The sequence below is a fragment of the Oncorhynchus mykiss genome, chromosome 17 (assembly GCF_057628025.1).
Source record: "Oncorhynchus mykiss isolate SJ-2025 chromosome 17, ASM5762802v1, whole genome shotgun sequence".
NCBI lineage: Eukaryota > Metazoa > Chordata > Actinopteri > Salmoniformes > Salmonidae > Oncorhynchus > Oncorhynchus mykiss.
The window spans coordinates 57,746,860-57,770,919 of record NC_143038.1 but is presented as its reverse complement, the minus strand read 5'-3'; the positions used below and the strand labels follow the sequence as shown (position 1 = coordinate 57,770,919).

At 41.1% G+C, this 24,060-nt stretch overlaps 1 protein-coding gene across 4 annotated transcripts in view; it reads right to left on the bottom strand.

Moving 5' to 3' along the window:
- Positions 1 to 24,060, bottom strand: part of LOC110493251 (extracellular sulfatase Sulf-2) — a 76,050-nt gene that overhangs the window by 35,865 nt on the left and 16,125 nt on the right. For 2 of the 4 annotated variants that reach the window (XM_036950617.2, XM_036950620.2), the window contains exon 2: positions 21,320 to 21,363. The exons of the other annotated variants lie outside the window; for them this stretch is intronic. The gene's annotated coding sequence lies outside the window, so the exon portion shown is untranslated. The remainder of the gene's footprint in view (positions 1 to 21,319; positions 21,364 to 24,060) is intronic. 4 annotated transcript variants of the gene reach the window in all.

The window sequence follows — 24,060 nt, the reverse complement described above, 5'->3', positions numbered from 1 at the left end:
TAGCAGAAGTTTTCAATTTACAGTTTTTCTCAATTACTAAAACACTAAAACCCATTGACTGAACAAAGTTCTCAGTTGCCTGGACTCATTTAGCTAATTATTCAGTCTGTTGTCAATACCTTAAACCATTTCACATGGTAAAACACAATTTACAGATTTCACTTAGACTTTTCAGCAAAACTTTAAACACATTCTCATTCTCAAAACACATTCTGCACTCTAATGCACATGTCATCCATACTGGTAAACACAAGTGGCAAAAATCAAATACAAATAGAGAACACATGTCATTGATTAAACACAACCACTCAAAATTGATTTAACCTGTTTGAAATGATGTGACTCAACCAATATAAGCCAGTGCAGAGAGCAAACAGGTTGTTGAAGGTGGGAAGGAGAAAGTCTGAGAATGGATGCTGTAGTACAGTGCATTGTAGGCTGTATACTGTACAATGGAGAAATTGTGTTGCCCTGAACATTGTGCTTTCCATTTATTACAGTTTTTCTCAGTCGCTTTGGTGCATTTCTTAGATCAAAAGTGCAATTCTTGATACTACTTGTACAAATTCCAAAATCATCTAGTCACTTGTGCACATCATTAAAGCAATTTCTTATTCCTTTGAACAAATTGCAATTGATAATGTACAAGCGTCAGCTTTTTTCCACATTATCAATTGCTCATGTCATGTTGATCAAAATATAGTAGATGGTTCTCTGTTGAATAGTCTTACCACTCAAAACATCTAGGCATTAGTTCCTTGCATAAGCCATTACATGCACATTTTCTGAACTTTTTGTCATAAACTGTCAAGCATAGTTTTACACATTTCTATTAGACCTTTTGTACAAAAACGTGAATTGATGAATCGTGCAGGTGAAATGGACCCTCACTCATGAAGGAATGTAAAGTGTTAGTTCAACCAACAATCAACCAGTTGTCTACATTGCTCAAAGGTGCATCTCATGAAGAATCAATTGGCAAGCATATATAGACAGACCACAACACAGAGTTGCAATTTTCCAATAATGGACGGACCAGGAAACGAACAGGGTCAACAGCCAAGAGGAGGAAGAAGAGGAGCAAGGATGCGTGATTGAAGGCAAAACAGAGGAAGAGGCAGAAGAGGACATAGGTGCATATCTGATGACATAAGGGCCACTATTGTAGACCATGTTGTCAATCATGGCCTTACAATGGCTGAGGCGGGTCGAAGGGTGCAGCCGAATATTGGGAGATCGTTCAAACGTTTCGAAGAGAGAACAGGTATGTCCACCAATGTACAGTGCACTGTTACTGTATATAAGCAGTATACTGCATACTTCCTACAATGCTTCATATGACAGTAGTCCACTTGTATTTCACAGCATACAGAAATATACTCTATACAGATACATACTGCACCTTACATGCACCCACCTGTATGTGTTACAGTAAAATGTGTGTTCGCATAGTTTTTGTCTATGTGAAAGTGTGCGATGCATCACTGCATTTTTCCCCACATAGGACTGCAAGATTACCTCAAACTGGTGGCAGGGGACACCTTTTCACACCTCAACAGGAGGAGGCTATTTGCACCATGGTCCGAGCAAACAATGCCATGAGACTCAGGGAAATACAAAGGACCATTATAGAAGACAACAATGTCTTTGAAAACATCCATACGGTTAGCATCTCAACCATCGACAGGGTGCTGCATAGAAACCAGATGAGTATGAAACAGCTGTACTGTGTACCATTCCAAAGCAATGAGGACAGAGTTAAGGAGCTACGGTACCAGTATGTACAGGTAAAACATATATCTATGTAACTACTTTACAGCAACATTTTATACATAGTACAGTAAGCATAAACTGCACACATTTCCATTGCTGTGGAAGGAACACGCAATATATGTACATTTTATGTCACTCTTCCTTACCAAAACAAATTCAACTGTGTGTTCTGGGATATAGCGTATAATGGAGTTGGAATCAAGTGAACCCTCTCACAACTTTGTATACGTGGATGAGGCTGGCTTCAACCTGACCAAATGCAGAAGGCGGGGTCGGAATATCATCGGTCACAGAGCTACTGTGGATTTGCCAGGCCAACGGGGAGGAAATATCACCATGTGTGCTGCTATTTCGGAGCATGGTGTCCTAACCCATATCCCCCTTATAGGGCCATACAACACCCAGCATCTACTCAACTTTTTAGAGACTCTCTACAGGGCTCTCATCCCTGATGATGAGAGGGGTCTGTTTAGAGAGGATTTGCCAAAGTATGTGGTCATTTGTGATAATGTGAGTTTCCATCGATCAAACATCATAAGGCAATGGTTTGTGACCCACCCGAGGATGCTCATAGAATTCCTCCCACCTTATTCATCATTCCTTAACCCAATTGAGGAGTTATTTTCAGCATGGAGGTGGAAGGTGTACAATCTTCAGCCACACACACAGATGACCCTGCTGGCTGCAATGGATGCAGCATGTGAGGACATCACAGTAGACACCTGCAGAGGATGGATAAGGCATTCCAAAAGATTCTTTCCACGTTGCATTGGAAGGGAATATATCCAGTGTGATGTGGATGAGAATATGTGGGCCGGCAGACAGGAACGTCTGGATGTGTAGAGACAGCACAACAGTGCTGCGGGCAAAGTTGTGCCTTAGGGGTGATTTCCTGTGTTTCTTTCTAATTTAGTTTTTTTTCCTTTGTGCCCCTTGGGTTGTCCAGTCTCTTTCAATCAATAACCCACATACAGTAATATGTAAATAGTACTATTGAAATTGATATATACCATAGAAGTGCAGCATTGTGCATTTTCAATACAGTAAATGTCATCCAAACTGTAGCCTAAGTTTACATCAGGTAATACTGTCAAAGTACACAGTTACATTGACAACATGCCTAAACATTTTGACGACCTTGTTCGTGAACAATGACTCAATGACTGACATGATCAGTGGCATGAATATTTACTTTGAGAGATGTACTAATGATTTTTAGTGACTGACTAGCTTTAAATCAAATTTTATTTGTCACATACACATGGTTAGCAGATGTTAATGCGAGTGTAGCGAAATGCTTTAGAAACATATCTATTGTATATTGCAGTTTGTACAAATTGTTCTGAGAAGTGCACTTATTATTTTGCACATGTTAGGGATGATGTGAAAAATGCACCAAAGCGACTGAGAAAAACTGTAACAGTACTGACTGCTCAATAGATTTTGACTGGTTGCAGGTTCATATCAACAACGAACAAGAATTACAGAATCACAGAGACAAAGGACAAGTTTGTGAGATGCAGGGTACAGTACTGTAAAAATAGGGGTACAAGGAGGAGGAAGAGCAAAAAACAAAATTGCAAAGAGCAAAGCAGTGTAGTAATTTCTGATCAATTTTGAGCTACTATGATAGAACATGTTTTCGTTCATCAAAAGACAATGACGGAAAAATGTGAATATTTTTTTAGATTGAAAATGTACTCCTCCCTGAGAATTGTATGTTTTGAACAATGTGTTTTCTATTTTTCTGTGTATTGTTTACTGACTGCTTGAAGAGTCTATAGCATTTTGATCACTTTGTTTATGATTTGAAAGCAGTGTTTGATTTTGAACACAGGTATAACTGTTTTGAGGCGAATGTTTCATTTTGCAAGAGGAGTCAGAGGTTATGTAAATAGTGCTTGAAGATGAGGTTTTGTGTTTAATGTTTTCAGGAAATGGAGCAAGGTTTCAGAAATTGTGTTTTAGCAATTGAGAAAAACTGTAAACAGAAGCACAAACCACAACATGAGTAAATGTGAATCTGAGTAGAACAGTGAGAGAGAGAGTGAGAGAGAGAAAGAGAGAGAGAGAGAGGAGTAAGAGAGAGAAAGAGAGAGAGTGAGAGAGAAAGAGAGAGAGAGAAAGAAAGAGAGTTAGAGAGACAAAGAGGGAAAGAGAGCGAACACAGCATATTTTTGTAAGCCTGATTGACGATCAATTACCATTATCCAAAGGTATATCAATGCGGTCTGTATCTTGGTTAAAAGTGCTGCACAGGAATCTGTTACACACTGAAATCCTCCTCATGTAAAGTGACCATTGGAAATTTGAATGTTGAAGCTCTACTTCACCATTGGATTAAATGTTAATGATGGCTGTATCTTCCATGGATACAAATTAATTATAAATGTCATGACAACAGAGCTGTGCCACACTATAGGCTGTTGTGGTAAAACATAGGTGAGTGTAGGGGCCAAATGCTTTCCTCAGAGGAGAGAGAGACAGACACATTTTAGCAAGTAGAACAAAAACATCAATGCATAATATAAATCTCCAAAATATTTAGCAGTGGAGTTAATGCAGTTTTCTCATGAATAAAATATGTTTGGTTGTTCATTGAGCACCATCTCATGCATGCAAGCAATGCCCCAGGAAGAGTGGGCGAAAAAATTGAGAATATGAGAAAATGCAGAGAACCAAACTGGTATTACATATTAAAGAAGGATGAATGATTCCATCCGTACATTTCTCATATTTTAATCAGCTCCCTGACTCATAATGCCAATGAAATATGGAAGAGCCCAGAAGCATAAACCAGACTGAGTCTGGCTCAACCAATGTTCCAACTGGGAAAGGGAGAGAGCGTGAAAGAGACGGAGAGAGAGGGAAAGAGAGCAAAAGTGTGAGAAAGAGAGAAAGGGAAAGAAAGAGAGATAATCTTCTCCAGGTTCTGATGTTCTGTCTGTTCGACGAGTCTCTCCCCCTCCGGCCAGAACAGTGCATTGTTAGAACACTGTACTATAGCCATACTATGACATTGGAAATGTCTCTATTCCTCTGAAACGTTTGTGAGTGTAATGTTTACTGTTCATTTTGATTATTTATTTTACTTCTGTTTATTATCTATTTCACGTGATTTGGCAATATAAACAGGTGTTTACCATGCCAATAAATCCCTTTGAATTGAACTAAATTGAGAGAGAGAGAATTGAATTGAGAGAGAGAGAGAGAGAGAGAGAGAGAGAGGGAGAGAGAGTCGAATTAAACAGAACAATTCACTATCCATTTCACATTCGTGACACTCAATTTCTACACTCATCCACATCACACCAAACGAACGAAACACCTACAGTAAGAAGGTGAAACACACATTCCAGCCCATCCAACTACCTCATCCCCATACTGTTATTTATTTTGTGTATTTATTTTGCTCCTTTGCAGTATCCCAGTATCTCTACTTGCACATTCATCTTCTGCACATCTATCACTACAGTGTGTAATTGCTATATTGTAATTATTTTGCCACTATGGCCAATTTATTGCCTTACCTCCCATATCCTACCTCATTTGCACACACTGTATGTAGACTTTTCTATTGTATTATTGACTGTATGTTTGTTTATTCCATGTGTAACTCTGTGTTGTTGTTTGTGTCACACTGCTTTGCTTTGTCTTGGCCAGGTCGCAGTTGTAAATGAGAACTTGTTCTCAACTAGCCTACCTGGTTAAATAAAGGTGAAATATATATATATATTTAAATAAATGAATGCAGGTGGTTGGTAACACTATCAACTAGATTCCTTTGGTTATATTTGAGCCTGACAAGGCTTTGAGAGTGTGTGACTTTGTTCCCATTGGACAGAATGTGCCAGCTCTCCAAGGACCCTTGAATTTACCAACAAAAGTTGGTATTCAGATGCAAATTCTGCAATGACATGCCTCTATGTTAGAGGGGAGAGAGTATATTTGGAGGATGATTGGTGTGTGTTGGGGGAGGGGTAGAGATTGGGATGGTGAATACTGTATATAACTGGAATCCCCCTTTTCACAATAATACTATATAGTTGTAGCGAATACTTTTCATAATCTATTCTCCACTTACACATCCATGCATTACAGTTTTTTTTGCAATCGCTAGGACCCATTTCTCAATACTTAGGTCACTTTTCGCACAGTTCTCCTAACCAACTTTCAACATGGCACAGCAGTTAATTTCACATCAAAAATGCACTAAAACTACCAAAACACTTCATATGTCTCAAATCAACTCATTCTTCCATAACACTAGCAAAGGTTGTCACCCAACAAGCACACTTTGTCACTCATGAAACAATGACCTAAAAAACATTAACATGACCTAAAAAACATTAAACATTAACAATGTTTTCTTTTGTCAAATATCTTTACAAAACAAGAATGACACCTCTCTACAGTTTAGAATTCACTGCAGTATATATTACAGGAATGAATCAGATGATGCAATATGCTTCAATATGTTTTATGTCATTTTTTGACATTGACTGATTCCAAAATACAATAATTTGTGTGTACGCCATCTACCGATACAGATACAGTAGCAATGCCCGTCAACCCTGTCTTCTGCATTTGGCACATAGCATCTTATGTCATCTTGTGCAATACACATAGGAAAGAATAATTTGGCTTGCCAGGTCCATCCCTGGCAATCTTCTGCAAATATGTCCAGGCATCCAGCATTCATTGCATCCAGGAGTGACATTTGATCATGTGGATGGTGGTCATAAACCTTCCACCTCCATGAGGAAATAATTATTCTATGGGGTTGAGGAGAGGAGAGTAAGGTGGGGGGAAAAGTGACACCATCCTGGGATGGGCTGTAAACCACTCTGTGACTGCACGGGAGTGGTGCAATTCCACATTGTCCCATACAATTACAAACGTTGGCCAATTTCACCTGACTGCAACCCTTTCCTCACCTGGCACAACCCTTCCATAGAGGTCATCCAGGAATGAAATGAGACGTTCGGTGTGTATGGTTTGTGCAACAGCAATCCATCAGAGGATATTGCTGCACACATTGTGATGTTGGCCTCACTCTGGCCCGGGACATCCACTGTGGCTCTTTTCCAAATCACATTCCTTCCTTGCCGCCGTATTTTGGCCAAGTTGAAACCAGCCCCATCCGCAAAGTTAAATATGTGGGGTGTTTGCCTGGCTTCAATCTCCACGACTCTCTAAAATAAATCCACAAGGCAACAGAAGAGTTAGGGTATTACGGTAGTTTACATTATGCCTAAAAACATGCCATTGTGTGCCTCTGCCCTGTTTGGTTTTGTTCAAAACCAGTTCTGTATTTTATAGGCATCTTACCTGGACATATTGGTTTTTAAGTTGCTTGAGTTCCTCTCAAAGGGGACAGTGTACAACTGCTTCATCCTGATTTGTTGTTGTTTCAGGACTCTATAAATAGTTGTTACGCTTACATTGTGAATATTTCCAAATTTAATGTTGTCTGCCAACACTCTGTTCCGAATCTCTGTGAGGTTTATGTCATTGACATGGTCATCAGAAACAACGATTGCAGTTTCCTGCATAGTAGTGAAAATCCTACCTCTCCCACCTGTGGGAGGTAACCGTTGGGTCCTAAGCAGAAATGCAAAAACAATTACACACAAGTGGGTTTGGAGGCTTTGCTCAATTTACTTCTGTAATGTGCAGTTCAGTCAGATGCCCTTGCAGAATGTACATCTTACTTGTTGTTTTGCTGGAAATTTCGCACAATATATGCCACTGTTGAGCGGTGCAGATTTGGCTGCACTCTCAGACCAGCCTCTCTCATTGATATACCATGATTTAATACATGATCAATTATAGTGGCCCTAATCTCATCTGAGACTACAGCTCTTGATCTTCCTCTCAGTCTTCTTCCACCACACATACGTACTCTTCTCCCTCTCCCAGCCACTCTTCTTCCTCTGTCAGCCACTTCTCTTTCTCTGGCTGGGTCCATGTTTACATTACAGTAAAGCATTATTCCTAAAATGTCCTTTTTTGTATAGATGGTAATTAAATTGAAAGACTAACACCTGTGTAGGTGTTCAGCTACAATGGGAATCAACTGTGGATGGTCTAATTGTTTTGATAGTATTTCATTTTTTTAGATTTGGAATATATTTAATTACGGTATTACTGTAGAAATGTAGCAAATTGCTGTCTTATTCAATGTTGTGTTATGTTAGGTTTTGAACTTAAGTTTAACAGTTTGAAAATAATATGTAAATATGTGCAAATTTGCCTGTAGGTACATAGAGTATTGGTGGTGGTTGTGTCTGAGTGAGAAAATAATTCATGAAATTTTAAAGATGTAGTCATTGAATGCATTTTGTGCCAAAGCAATGAAAAATGATCCACAGTTTAGCCCACATAGAGTTGTGCTCACTGTGTGGAGAGTTTTGAAAAAGTGACCTAAGTATTGAGAAATGGATCCTAGCGATTGTAAAAAACTGTAACACATAGTACATGACATGGTATCCAGACATCATCCATGCATTAACACATAGTACATGACATGGCATCCAGACATCATCCATGCATTAACACATAGTACATGACATGGTATCCAGACATCATCCATCCATTAACACATAGTACATGACATGGTATCCAGACATCATCCATGCATTAACACATAGTACATGACATGGCATCCAGACATCATCCATGCATTAACACATAGTACATGACATGGTATCCAGACATCATCCATGCATTAACACGGCATCCAGACATCATCCATGCATTAACACATAGTACATGACATGGCATCCAGACATCATCCATGCATTAACACATAGTACATGACATGGTATCCAGACATCATCCATGCATTAACACATAGTACATGACATGGCATCCAGACATCATCCATGCATTAACACATAGTACATGACATGGTATCCAGACATCATCCATGCATTAACACGGCATCCAGACATCATCCATGCATTAACACATAGTACATGACATGGCATCCAGACATCATCCATGCATTAACACATAGTACATGACATGGTATCCAGACATCATCCATGCATTAACACATAGTACATGACATGGCATCCAGACATCATCCATGCATTAACACATAGTACATGACATGGTATCCAGACATCATCCATGCATTAACACGGCATCCAGACATCATCCATGCATTAACACATAGTACATGACATGGCATCCAGACATCATCCATGCATTAACACATAGTACATGACATGGTATCCAGACATCATCCATCCATTAACTCATAGTACATGACATGGCATCCAGACATCATCCATGCATTAACACATAGTACATTACATGGTATCCAGACATCATCCATCCATTAACACATAGTACATGACATGGTATCCAGACATCATCCATGCATTAACACATAGTACATGACATGGTATCCAGACATCATCCATGCATTAACACATAGTACATGACATGGTATCCAGACATCATCCATGCATTAACACATAGTACATGACATGGTATCCAGACATCATCCATGCATTAACACATAGTACATGACATGGTATCCAGACATCATATTGTTCATAATAGTCAGGTGCTGAGACAGAATAGAGAAAGCTGCAATACAAAAACATGCTGGTGAGGCAGCTGCAAATGGATTATAATGCCAATGACCTGTAAATCATTGACATCTCAGTCAATGAACACTAATTTGATGACTGCTAAAACATTGACTTAACAAGGTTTTTTCTTGATCAAAAGAGACATGGCAGAGGGCGTGGAAATGAGTGCGGTCGGCTGTGTCTAATGCTGTGTTCTTTTGCTCAAACATAATTATCACGTTCTGACCTTTATTTCCTTTGTTTTGTCTTTATTTAGTATAGTCAGGGCGTGAGTTGGGGTGGGCAGTCTGTGTGTTTTTCTATGTTGGGGTTTTGAGTTCAGCCTAGTATGGTTCTCAGAGGCAGGTGTCGTTAGTTGTCTCTGATTGAGAATCATACTTAGGTAGCCTGGGTTTTACTTTTGAGTGGGGGGTGTTTGTTTTTCGCCACACGGTACGGTTTCGTTCATGTTCACGTTTATTGTTTTGTATTTTCATAGTGTTCAGTTTATATCTTAAAATAAAACATTATGGACACTTACCACGCTACGCATTGGTCCTCCGATCCTTCTAGGAATGCCGTTACAATAATAACAAAGTTAATACTGCTAAATTCATTGTTTTTTTGGAATTTTCAATTCTCCCTGAATGTCTAGCTTTTATTTTGGTGATTGTTAGTTCTCAATGATTATATTATTAAAAAAATATATAGGTCCATTATCTTTTCTACATACTTTATATCTGGTTTTATTCATTGAAGTTTACACTTAAAGCGTTTTCCCATCCCAATAATGTATTTAAACAAAATAAGTATATATTTAAATGCTTAGGCGGCCCGCCCAAGGATTACAATGGCAGAATAATCCTTGCTTAATAAATCAATGTAGAGACCCCCTCTGTATTCAAGAAAAATCACATAACCCTGACAAGTACCAAAACACACATCCTTTTAATGGAGTGATTTTACTGCATGAGTACTAATATACAGTACGTAAATATCCCAGAGAAACAGGAGACACTTCCTCGCTGGTGGAAGCAGCAAAGATTTCATTTAGATTCTTCATCTGAAGAGGAGAGGCGAGAAGGATCAGAGGACCAAAACGCAAAAGTGAATATTTAATAAAGAAAGTACTGAACACAAAACAATAAACAAAATAACGACCGTGAAGCTACAAATTAGACCTGTGCTGACACAAACCACTAACATAGACAATCACCCACAAACAAATAGTGCAACCCAGGCTACCTAAGTATGATTCTAAATCAGAGACAACTAATGACACCTGCCTCTGATTGAGAACCATACTAGGCCGAAATATAGAAATCCCCAAATCATAGAAAATCAAACATAGACTGCCCACCCAACTCACGCCCTGACCATACTAAATAAATACAAAACCAAGGAAATAAAAGGTCAGAACGTGACAGGATGTGATGAGCTCCATGTATTTGTTATAAAACTTGACAATCAGATTCTGAAACAATTTCCCATTTTAAAACAAAGACTTAATGGAACAGTTGCAGTAATAGTCTCTACCAGGTCTGAGGAAAAACAGACGAGTGATTGACGGCTGATGAAATAGTTTGTGATGGACAGTCCCAGTGTGTGTGTGTGTGTGTGTGTGTGTGTGTGTGTGTGTGTGTGTGTGTGTGTGTGTGTGTGTGTGTGTGTGTGTGTGTGTTGTGCGTGTGTGTATTGTGCGTGTGTATGTGTCTCAGTAGAATCATCAGGCAGTGTTTCCTCATGCAAGTAATCTCTGAATGCAACACAGGGACACTCTCCCACAGCCCTCCATATCAGTCTGGTACAGTGAGATCCACAGACAGTGAGATATGAATGTGTATACATTTAGCACCTAACACATCATTAATCCTGCTACGGGTCTGTTTTTCTTTCTTTTTCAAGAGGACTGGGAATTGGTGATGTGTTCTGGCTGTTACAGGAAAATTGTACCACACAAACACACACACCATTCCCCTCTCCCTTCATCCATATCATACATCATCTTTAAAATTCCTTCGATGAGACAGAGAGAGAGATGAGATGTGTGATGATTGGGTTGTTGGATAAATGGGGAGGAGGATATGTGATGGTCTCGCTACAGACAAAAGGCCCAGTCATGATAACAAAGAGCTCAGACAGGCTCCCTGTGGACTAGAAACGTACAATACAGACAAGACACAACGTAACAGACTTCAAACAGCACTCTGCTGGATTGTGATCCACAGTACAAAGGCATAGAGAAACATCTCATTATCTCTGAGATCTCTAGGAAACTAGCAGCGCTCTCTGAAGTGAACATGAGAAGATCCCAACTGCTCAAGCAGTTTTTCCCCTGTCTCGACTCCAACACAACTGTAAAGGGACATTGCTGTCTTACCTCTGCCTTGTCCCTAACCTCAATAAACTGCATGCATTAGACACCTCTGTCATTTGCTTGTTTTTGTGTAATTCAGTTATATCTTAAAAAACAATATTGGAAATTGTTGCAGAGGTTTTCTTTTGAATACGAGAAGCATGGAATTCAGTCACCAGCGGAGTCCTTCTCTCCGTATCCATCGGCAACAGGGCAGTATGCGGGCGAGTGTGGTAGTCTGTAAGCGCTGCGGTTTGGGGACTTCCCAACAGAGGCCAGGACTGTGTGAGGTGACCCGGTGGGGTCGGCCACTTAGCCCCCCTCCGCGCTCCCTGCGGTACGCTCATAGAGAACCCAAAAAGAACATGGAGGTGCTAGAGAAAACACAAACAGAGCCTTGATTGTGCTGAAGAGGGCTTCACTTATCTGTTTCAGCCTGGATGGGTTTATTCTAGCAGACGGCTGAAAAAAGTGACTGAGCAGGTTGACATGGCCATCTTATTGGCACTTATTGACCAGAAGGAAACCCGCTTACAGTGTGTCACATGTAAACTAAACTGATTAGACATTTGGCTATCAGTAACCACCTTACAGAGAACCTGATAGTTCCCATTTAGTTATAGAACCTAAGCCTCACTGTGTAACGGCTGCGTCCAACTCACACTCCCAAACATTTAGATCCTCGGAATGCAGCCCACTTTCCAGTTAACTCCCCAGATCCAAATCACCGGAATTCTAATCACCTGCATGTCATCATCCCACACTATTTAGTTCAGTTCCTTGCACCCCATTACTGTGAGATATTGTTTGTTTTGGGACACACTTTTTCGGGGCTCTGTTTTTTCCCGTCCTTCTCTCCTCCCGTGTATGATTGTTTTTGCCTGCTTGCCTCACTAACGAACGAAGCCTTTTGCCTATTCCCTGCCTTTACCGTTGCCAGAAGTGTATGACCTTCTGCCTGGACCCTGCCTCCTCATATGGTCCCTTTCATTAAACACATGCTGCGCTCTGCGCTTGAAACCAGCTCTGTTTCCCTCGTGTTCATTACACACTGGTAGAACCACAGACATGATGGTAATGGGACCCCACTTCTTAAAGGCCCAGTGCAGTCAAAAATATGATTTTCCTGTGTTTTATATGTATTTTCACACAATGAGGTTGGAATAATACTGTGAAATTGTGAATTATGATAATGACCTTTTAGTGTAAGAGTTGCCTCAAATCCTGCCTGTTTTGGTGGGATGGAATTTTGGGCTGCCTGGTGACATCGCCATGCGGTAAATTAGTTAATAGACCAATAAGAAAGAGTTTCAAACATCTCTGCCAATAACAACACATTTTCATTTTTCCCCTCCCCAGTCAGACCACTTCCAGACAGTCATATCAAAATTCTTCCTTGAGAAATTACTCTGCTATTTTTGTTTATTTTTGACCATTTTAAACGAAAACAAGTAAGGTACTTGGTAGGTACCCAGAAATGATTTGATATCGAGATAAAAACAGATGCATTGGACCTTTAGTGTTTGTTTATTTTCAGTTTCTTATCAGCAGGTTAGTCAAATTAGATCAACTATCATCACAAGTGTGCCACAGGAGAGGTTTATGTTGTCATTTGTTTTCTATGAAATACTGCCCATTTATCTTCTGTCATCAAATTAGTGCAGGGAGAGACCCCTCCTAATGGCCTTGACTTAATGATGATTATAGACAATATTGGTTTCGCCTTTCAGTAAACAGCCACTGGCTGCTGGAGAATAAATTATGGTTACAGATAAATCAATAGGCTACAGTAGAGAACAACACAAGTTTAGGCAGAATTCTCAAAGAGACTGGATTCTTTTTTTTAGCTTCCAACTTCTGGTGAGTCTTTTGGGGGTCCCATGTTCTTCCCAGGGGGGCAACTTGTAGCTCTCACAGAGACAAGGATTATCTGCTGTCACAGTGCTCAGCCCAGCGCTGCCTGCCTGTCTCATATAGGGCCTGGTAATGGGAACATGGGCGCAGTGGGGACAGTCTTATCTGCTGTTAAGCTTGCCCTTGGGGAATGGAAAGGTAAATACCACTTATTTGTTTCTTCACTCCCTTTCTCCATCCTAATTCTCCCATTTCTTTCTTTGTCGATAGATTATCTGGCTACCCAAAACTCTTTCAGAACCACACAGTGGGTTAAGACTGGAGGAGAGATGGAAACATAAAGAGGGGAATAAGAGAGGGACCTCAATGCTCCCTTCAATGCTCCCTTCAACACCCCCTTCAATGCTCCCTTCAATGCCTTCAAGGCCCCGTTCAATGCCCCCTTCGTCCCACCAGGGAGCCATGAAAATAATGGTTCAATAACTATGTTTCTCTGAGTTTTTTGTAATGCTCTGTTTGGCTATTAGACTACGTCATACATTAGTAATGGTAGCTTAATAATCCATAATGCACAATTAGACAGCAGTGTGAAACAACACAAACTCAACACAACCCTTTGTCTTCACTCATACTATATGATCCCATAGTGAACAAACACGATCCCCCTTGCTAACGGTACAGGTCCATCTCCACTCCCTCCCTTTTAACAGCAGCAGCTCAGACACCCCATCAGTCTGAAATGACCTGTGTTTTGGCACGATGGAAAGTGTTGCTGTCTAACTGATCTTCTGGCTGATTGGCCACAGTGTAACGACAGTCAGTCAGGCTGCCAGCAGCCTCCCTCACTAACAGCCCATACATCTCTCTGTGGCGCTGCAGTATTGATATTGTATAGGGTTGCAGATGCCTAGTTGGCTTTTAATGAAGGTTCAGATTGATCATGCATCAGTTGACCTCCTCTGGATCATTCTGATTGCTATCATTTGTTTCTCCCTGCAGAGCTTGGCTTGTAAATCTATATTGGGGAGCCTAGTGTAGTGCACATGCATGTGCATCACAGTCACACACGCACATGTATCAACCACCAGTCAACACGACAAAGAGAAAATCAAGAAGCTAATAAAGGAAGACAACTTGAGAAAGGGAGACCAGATAATGATCCAGAAAAACATTTGTTCTGAATCCTATGAATCAGAGTGACCTTTCACCCCTCTCATGTTCTCTCATCACCACCAACCCCACCCACACCCCATAACCCCACCACTACCACTATCCCTACCCCAATGTCAAGGTGAGTCCTGGGGTGGGACCCCAGCATTTCTAATTAGGCATGCATTAGACCAATATCACAACCACACACAGCTGTCAGGACCCTGTGGCTATGCTCCTGACCCTGCTACATTCACTTGCCACCCTAGGGCCCACTGGAGAGAGAGAGAGAGGGGGGGGGGAGGGGTGCAGCATACCCATCCAGCTACTCCACAGTTCTAGTACGATACACACAGACAGGATTACCTGTCACAAAACAAAATGTATGACACAATGCAAATATTAATCTTATATTATTCTGATCTGGAAGAACAGACTACTGTATGCTGACTGATAATAATATTCTGCAGTAATGGATGCAGTTACATAGTGCCATAAATTAATACATACAGAATGATTCTAATGAAGTCTTATTCTTTTAGAAATCTATTCCCCTCGTATCATTTATTTTAACACACTCTCTTCATTCCACTAAAAAGGAATTAAACAAGCATTGATGAAGATCACCAACCTTGTCTGTTAATTAACACAGTATCAAACAGTAGAGAGCAGCCCCATCCCCCTAATAAAGCTATCACCAGACCAATGGCCCTCTCCATTTCCTTAATTCCCTCTCCTCAGATGGGTGATTAAACAGGCACAGTACAGGATATACACCCAGCTATTCAAGCATGTGGAATTATAGAGGCCTATCACCTTTTACTGTGTATCATTAAGCAAAAGGTCAATTAGATTCATGAAGCAATTATCAGCAGACAAAAGAAGAATCACTAAAAACAGAGATCACTCAAAAATAAATACTAGACACTCTTAAAACATTTGTGAGAAGAAAAGCACCAGGAATGGATGATTTTCCCATAGAATTGTAATTAATATTTTGGTAGCTCCCCTATTTACACAAATGACAACACATTATGTCACTCAATTCAGTGCTTCTTAGTTCTATGTATCGAACAGTTATTTCAGTTGTAGTATAACCAGGGACATCTGGAGAGTCCCCAGCTGATTGCAGACCCATAAGTTTAATAAATTGTACCAATAAAACATTAACAAAGCTCATAAACAACAGAATGGCCAAAGTATTACCAGACCTGATACATAAAATACATGACCAAAAGTATGTGGACATGTTTCCATTCCGCCACAAGAGCATTAGTGAGGTCGGGCACTGATGTTGGGGGATTTAGCCTGGCTTGCAGTCGGTGTTCCAATTCCTCCCAAAGGTGTTCGATAGGGTTGAGGTCAGGTCTCTGTGCAGGCCAGTCAAGTTCTTCCACACCGATCTCGACAATCCATTTCTGTATGGACCTTGCTTTGTGCACGGGTCATTGTCATGCTGAAACAGAAAATGGCCTACCTCAAACTGTTGCCACAAAGTTGGAAGCAAAGAATCATCTAGAATGCTATTGTATGCTGTAGCGTTAAGATTTCCTTCACTGGAATTAAGGGGCCTAGCCAGGCATCCGCCAAACCCAGTTTTGTCCGTCGGACTGCCAGATGGAGGACAGATGATTGTTACGCGGTATGCGCTTCATCATTAAGCAGCCTCGTTCTATTAGCTTGTGTGACCTACCATTTCGTTGCTGACTCCTAGACATTTCCAATTTACAATAGCAGTACTTACAGTTGACCAGGGAAGCTCTAGTACGGCAAAAAATTAACGAACTGACTTGTTGGAAAGGTGGCATCCTATGACGGTGCCATGTTGAGAGTCACTGAGCTCTTCAGTAAGGCCATTCTACTGCCAATGTTTGTCTATGGAGATTGCATGGCTATGTGCTCGATTTTATACACCTGTCAGCAACAGGTGTGGCTGAAATAGCCGAAACCAGTCATTTGAAGGGGAGTCCACATACTTTTGTATATATAGTGTATATGTTTTTTCACCCATCTACACACAATACCCAAAAATGATAAAGTGATATGTCTCTAGAATTTTTTTTACAAATGAATTGAAAATTAGATACAGAAATATCAAATTTACATAAGAATTCACACCCCTGAGACAATACTTTGAAGAAGCACCTTTGGCAGTGTTTACAGCTGTGAATCTTTCTGGGTAAGTCTCTAAGAGCTTTCCACACCTGGATTGTGCAACATTTGCTGATTATTATTTTCAAAATTCTTCAAACTTTGTCAAATTGTTTGTTGATCATTGCAAGATAACCATTTGCCATAGATTTTCAAGAGAGTAGAGTAGGCCCCTTTCTTGCAGTCAAATTACCAAATCGCCCTCTAGTCGCCTCATTGGTGGAATGTTATTCATATTTGAATTAACATTATTTTTCAAACGCCTCAAATCCTTTTTTTCTATGTCAAATGGTTTTGTCATGTTTCAGTCTTCAGTGATGTATATAAAGTGTAATATTAGGATGCAAACTCAAAATTGAATACATTTATTGTGTATACTTTTGTTTCAAAGTAGATTTGTTTAAGACTACCAAGAAACATTCTAGGTGACCCTGATTTTTCTGCTTCATTAAAAGGGTTAAGTTAAAACTGTAAGTCGCCACTCAGGAACATTCACTGTCTTCTTGGTAAGCAACACCAGTGTAAATTGTGTTTTAGGTTATTGTCCTGCTTGAAAGGGAATTCATCTCCCAGTGTCTGGTGGAAAGCAGACTAAATCAGCTATTCCTCTAAGATTTTGTCTGTGCTTAGCTTCATTCCGTTAATTTTTTTAATCCTAAAAACTCCCCAATCCTTAACGATTACAAGCATACATATAACATGATGCGGCCACCGCTATGCTTGAAAAGGTGGAGAGTGGTACACAGTAATGTGTTGTATTGGATTTGCCCCAAACATAATTCAGGACAAAAAGTTAATTGCTTTGACAATTTCTTTTTCAGTATTACTTTAGTGCCTTGTTGCAAACAGGATGCACATTTTGGAATATTGTTTATTCTGTACAGGCTTCCTTCATTTCACTCTGCCAATAACTGTAGGTTAGTAATTGTGGAGTAACTACATGTTGTTGATCCATCCTCAGTTTTCTCCTATCACAGCCATTAAACTCTGCAAACTGTTTTAAAGTCACCATTGGCCTTATGGTAAAATATCTGAGTGGTTTCCTTCCTCTCCGGCAACTGAGTTTAGAAGGACGCCTGTATCTTTCTAGTGACTGGGTGTATTGATACACCATGCTCAAAGGGATATTCAAAGTCTATTTTTTTATTTGTACCCCTCTCCCTAATAGGTGTCCTTCTTTGCGAGGCATTGGAAAACCTCCCTGATCTTTGTGGTTGAATCCGTGTTTGAAATTCACTGCTCGACTGAGGGACCTTACAGATTATTGTATGTGTAAGGTAAAGAGATGAGGTGGTCATTCAAAAATCATATTAAACACTATTAATGCACATGGAGTCCATGCAACAAATTATGTGACGTGACAAATGTTTACTCCTGAACTTATTTAGGCTTGCCATAGCAAAGTGGTTGAATGCGTATTGACTCAAGGCATTTCAGCTTTTCATTTTTACTTCATTTGTAAATAATTCCACTTTGACATTATATGTATGGTATTGTGTGTAGGCCAGTGACAAAAAAATGCAATTCATTCCATTTTAAATTCAGGCTGTCAAAACGTGGAAAAGGTCAAGGGGTGTGAATACTTTCTGAAGGCACTGTATGTTTTGTATTGTAATTTTCTTTTACATAAATGATATCTTAACAAAAAAATCAATCAAATGAACTTCATGGATGGACGTCCTCTGGTAGTGAACAGCATGTCATGCAGTGTGTGACTCCAACATTTGGAGAAGAATAAGCCCTAAAACCAAAGGGGCAGTGGAGGAACCAATTCAGGCCACCAGAAAATAGGCCATAAATCCATAGTGTACGTAGGCACAGACACAGACATCTACTGCCTTTCTATAGGAAGAGATATGGACGCTTTATGTTTTACTATTCAATTAATGACCTCTATATTACTGCAAAGAGAGAATGTATAATCTTTTAGTTAAACGGAAAGCTCCTAAACTAAAGCTACTAGAGAGCACAGCAGCAAAGGTTTATTTGTTGCCACTTCATGATTCAAATAAAACCTATTAAAGCAATTATCAAAGCATCAGGAGAGTTGTGGATTGGAGAAAATCCTTTCGTGAGAATCCGGATGTTAGACACTTTCAGCAGCGTCCCTCAAGAAATGTGTATGTAAGATGAATGGTTATGCAACAGATACAGTACATAGATACAGTAAGAAGGTAAGAAGCTGCCTAGTGCCTACACACCCTACCCCCAAACACATATTCAAATCAACCACCTGCAAGCCCCCCTCCCACAGACTCTTCTGGTTCATGCTTCCCACCCAGCTGATGGGACAATGCCTGTACATTGGCACACACACAGTGGCTTTACTCTGGTGCCTTCCTGAGTGGGGGGCACTGGGCCCAATGTTGACAAAGCCTGGTATGGTCTGCTATCAGCCAATTCTTTGTGCACCTAGTGTTAAAAATCAATTAGGCTGGCCTACAACAGACCACTATCATATTTGACTTTTAATCAAACAACATTTCCCTTGACAGAGTGATGCTGATTGTAAAGAAATGCTCAACTTACCCAACTCTCCCCTAGGTCTAGAGTCAATGTTATGTATGAATGTATCAGGTATGTGATCAGTATTGGTAGCATCATGAAAATAACAGCTCAGCTTGTGGCATAAATCCTTGCGTTGAGGGAATCCCAAACCACAGAGGGTTCTGCTGTTTCAGTCATTGATTTCTAACTCTTAACCAGGACATCAATCCTGCGAGCTGTCACCCTCTGCCACCCCTGATCCTCTCTTTATTCAGGGTGAGTGACAGATAGACAGATGAATCCACTGGAGGGGTTGTGTGGTTGTTAAAACCAACGATCACTGCTTACTGAGACGACACAGTCAACCCCAATCCTACAGTATTCAATGCAGTCGCCTCTGGTATAACAATAGTAGATTATATATTTTTTGGGCTCACCTGTTTTGCGTGTTATTGATTGCAAACATATCAGTTGTTTGCAAAAAAATCATTGAGTTAATAAGCCGCTTACAAACATGGTCTCTTTTTTGCTTTCTCGAGTAAGGCAGCTCCAAAATGCAGGTGTTTCAGCCAAGCTCAGTGTTTTCTGTGGTGGTTGTGCCGTGATTGGCTCAGTGTTCTGTCACTCATGGGGACACTATGCCACCGCCAAGTCTAAGGGTAGAACTTTATGGAAGCCCCTTGGGTACTGCCATAATGAAGAATTATTTGTGCCCCGCTCAAAACAACTGTAAACTAGAAACTGGGAAATATGACTTCAATGTGTTCAAGAAAACTGGGACCTCAGGAAAAAAATAAAAATAATATGTAATATGCCAGGGAGATATGTCTACTGTAGCTAAGAAAGTAATACTAAGTGTATGTTGTGTAGTAAGCTGTTAGTAGCCCATGTGCCTCACCCTAATAATTTGGTCTATTTTCCCCTCTTCATTTATTTTGCATACTGTTTTGACTTGGTGGTGCACATGTAGCCTATAACCTGTTTTAGAGAAATGTAATAATATAATTTTGCAAAAGCTTTCATTGTCTGCTTATATGCCCACTTTATTTATCATATGGTTCTGACTTGATGTACAGGGAGAACACTGTAAGAACGGCCCATGTTCTGAACTCTGTCGCTGTACATTTCAAAAGGGCTGAATAAATCGTTATATTGACTACGTCCGTCCTAGCTCGCTCATTAATGTCTTAATCGATATTACGGATTGCCTCTTATCTGCTTGTCGTCCCCTTATGCCATAGTTTGTACATCTCAATTGTCAGGAGAAACCACATTTACTTTAATAAACGAGTCAGACCTATTTTTTTTAAGGCAGTAAATGAGGCTAAATTAACTCTTTCACTGTTGGACAAGGCTCCACTGATATCCAGGTGGTAAGGTGTTGGGACTGCTGTTGGGACAGCTTTATGTAGGCCCTAACAGTTTGTGAGCACCGTTTGTCACCGTTACAGTGCAATTAATGTATTGTTTAGTGTTGTGTTGTGTTGTGTAATGGCTTTGCTGGCATGCATCCCACATTTTTTGAGGTGTTTGCCCCACCAAGATCTTCCTGCTAAAATCATCACTGGGTATAACACAAAAGAAAAAAGCAGTGAAAAGTGTTTGAGGTAAAATATCTAACTGAATAAAGTGATTTGAATGTGTGAGCTCAGTCTGGAACCGATAGATTATTCCCTATGGTAAAAGGCATTGGAGTTGTTGACAGTAGCTTGCTGTGCTGATACCTCCCCTGAGGTTGACAGCATCCATAGTGATATCATACTAATAAGAACTGATGCTATTTCTGCTCCATGATATGTGTAGGCAGCTAGGCAAAAGTCCAGTACAACATCAGATCAATGAAGATTCCATTCCACCCACTGACAAACTTATTATGTTCATGTCAAAGATGTAAAACATACACACGCACAGAGGCACAAACATACTCATAGAAGTCAACCCCACAGTGGATAACAAGTCTTACCTTTGCTTCTCAAATGTTCTCTTGCAGTGTTCAGAGACCAAGGTCTGGAAGTAAACAAAGTCAAAATAATATCTGGAATCAGAGACAACATATATAGAGGGCTACTAATAACCCATCAAAGTATTAGTTTTAGTTAGAGTAAGTGTCTTTGTCTCCCGGTTATGATGTCAAAGGGAGTGAATGTGCTATACTCTGTTCATGCTGCCTATTCCTGATCTGGGATGCTGTAGACCACATACAGTAGCCTCTGTCCATACTACATTCTGGCTCTTTTGGGTGGTTATGTGTTACTCCATTATGGCTCATCCCCAAAAGATGCCATACTCTGTTAAATACAAAAAACAATGTTTTAATTGAGAAGTAGGCATTGGTCTGACACCAAAAAAGAAAGGAAATTCATATGAGCACCACAACGCCTACTCCACTCATGCTCTACCAAGGTTTTCCAGTACACAGCAGTACTTCAAACAATGCGTATGCAGGTTGCTTAGGATTCAAACCTTCTCAAACAGCCAAATTCATACTCTTAGAGGAAGTGGCTCTGCCCAGGTGGAATATCAGACCAAGCCCATTCTACTGCAGGTTGGGGTGAATCACTCAGAGACTCTTAATTTTCTTTTGATCATGGCTCCCGAGAACCCCCTTATCCTAGGGTACCCTTGGCTAGTGCTACATTAGCCACTACTCTCCTGGTCCACGGGACACCTACTAAACTGGGGTAAGAACTGCCAGAGTAAATACCCACCTAGAGCATCGCCGCGCCCCCTTGCATCCTTTGAAGTCCAAGACTTCTCCGCTCTCCCTCCCCAATACTTCAACCTCCGGGAGTCCTTCAGTAAGAGAGCCCCCCGCCCTCCTCATCGTCCATATGACTGCACCATAGAACTCCTACCCGGCTCCACCCCTCCCCGGGGCTGTCTTTACTCCCTCCTGATCCCCGAAGCTGCAGTCATGGACAATTACATACCCCTGATGTCCACCGCCTTGGAGCAGGCCCAGGGGGCCCAATTCTTCACCAAACTGGACCTCCGCAACGCTTACAATCTGGTGAGAATCAAGGAGGGAGATGAATGGAAAACTGCCTATTATACCCCTAGTGACCACCATGAGTATTTAGTCATGCCATTCGAATTATCGAACTCACCGGCAGTCTTCCAAGCATTGGTCAATGACACTCTTAGGGATATGTTGAATCAGTTCATCTTTGTTTACCTCAACAACATCCTGATCTTCTCCAAGACCCTTCCTGAACACATCCTGCACGTCCGCCAAGTCCTAATTGAGAAGATTGAGATGTGTGAGTGTCCCAAGTCTCTTTCCTGGGCCACATTATCTCTACCACCGGCGTCCAATTTTTACAGACGTTTTATACGGAAATTTCATGGCCCTAAGTCCCAGACCCATTTTGGCTGGACCCCTGAGGCTGACAGGGCATTCATGGAGCTCAAGGGACGTTTCACCTCCGGACCCATCCTCGTTCATCCTGATCCTACTCATCCCTTCATGGTAGAGGTGGATGCCTCGGACACTGGAGCACGGGCGGTCCTTTCACAGCGGAACGAGCGGAACGAGGGGGACAGGAGAATGCACCCAAGTGCCTTTCTTTGCAAGCGATTCTCGCCAGCGGAACACAACTACGATGTAGGCAACCGGGAGCTCTTGGCAGTCAAGTGGACCCTTGAGGGGTGGAGACACTGGTTAGAGGGGGCACCTCATCCTTTCGTGATCTAGACAGACCAAAAAAACTTGGTCTCCATTCATGAAGCCAGGAGGTTGAATGCTCACCAGGCTAGGTGGGCTCTGTTTTTTAACAGGTTCAACTTCACTCTAGTCTATCGCCCGGGATCCAATAATCAGAAAGCAGATGCCATGTCCCGCCAACATGATGACTCTAATGAGGAGAGGGAATCTGAGCCCATCATCCCCAGCCCCTCGCATTGTGCCTCCCGTGTTATGGAGTATAGAGACCACGGTACGACAAGCCCAGACCTGAGAACCTGACTCCGGCGGGGGTCCCACTAACAGACTTTATGTTCCGCGATCAGCCCGTTCTCGAGTGCTACAATGGGGACACTCCTCTAAATTAACTGGTCATCCAGGGGTTAATCGGACACTGGAGTTCCTGAGGCAGAAATTCCCGTAGCCCAACATGATTGAGGATGTGCGATCCACCTGTGGCCAAGCTAGTCCTCACGACAGCGACCGGCTGGGTTGCTCCAACCTCTGCCCATCCCCAGCCGGCACTGGTCCCACCTGTCCATAGAATTTATCACAGGGTTACTTCCATCCCAAGGGCTTACCACTAACCTGGTGTTCATGGATCAGTTCTCCAATGCAGCCCATTTCATTGCCTTACCCAAGTTGCCCTCAGCGAATTTGCAAATAAATTCATTAAAAATCCTACAATGTGATTTTCTGGATTTTTTTTTCTCATTTTGTCTGTCATAGTTGAAGTGTACCTATGATGAAAATTACAGGCCTCTCTCATCTCATTTTAAGTGGGAGAACTTGTACAATTGGTGGCAGACTAAATACTTTTTTGCCCCACTGTATACAGTACCAGTCAAAAGTTTGGACACACCTACTCTTTCCAGGGTTTTTCTTTATATTTAGAATATTCTATATTGTATAATAGTAGTGAAGATATCAAAACTATGTCATCAGATGACCTGGCTTCCACAACCAACCTGACCTCAACCCAATTGAGAGGGTTTGGGATAAGTTGGACCGCAGAGTGAAGG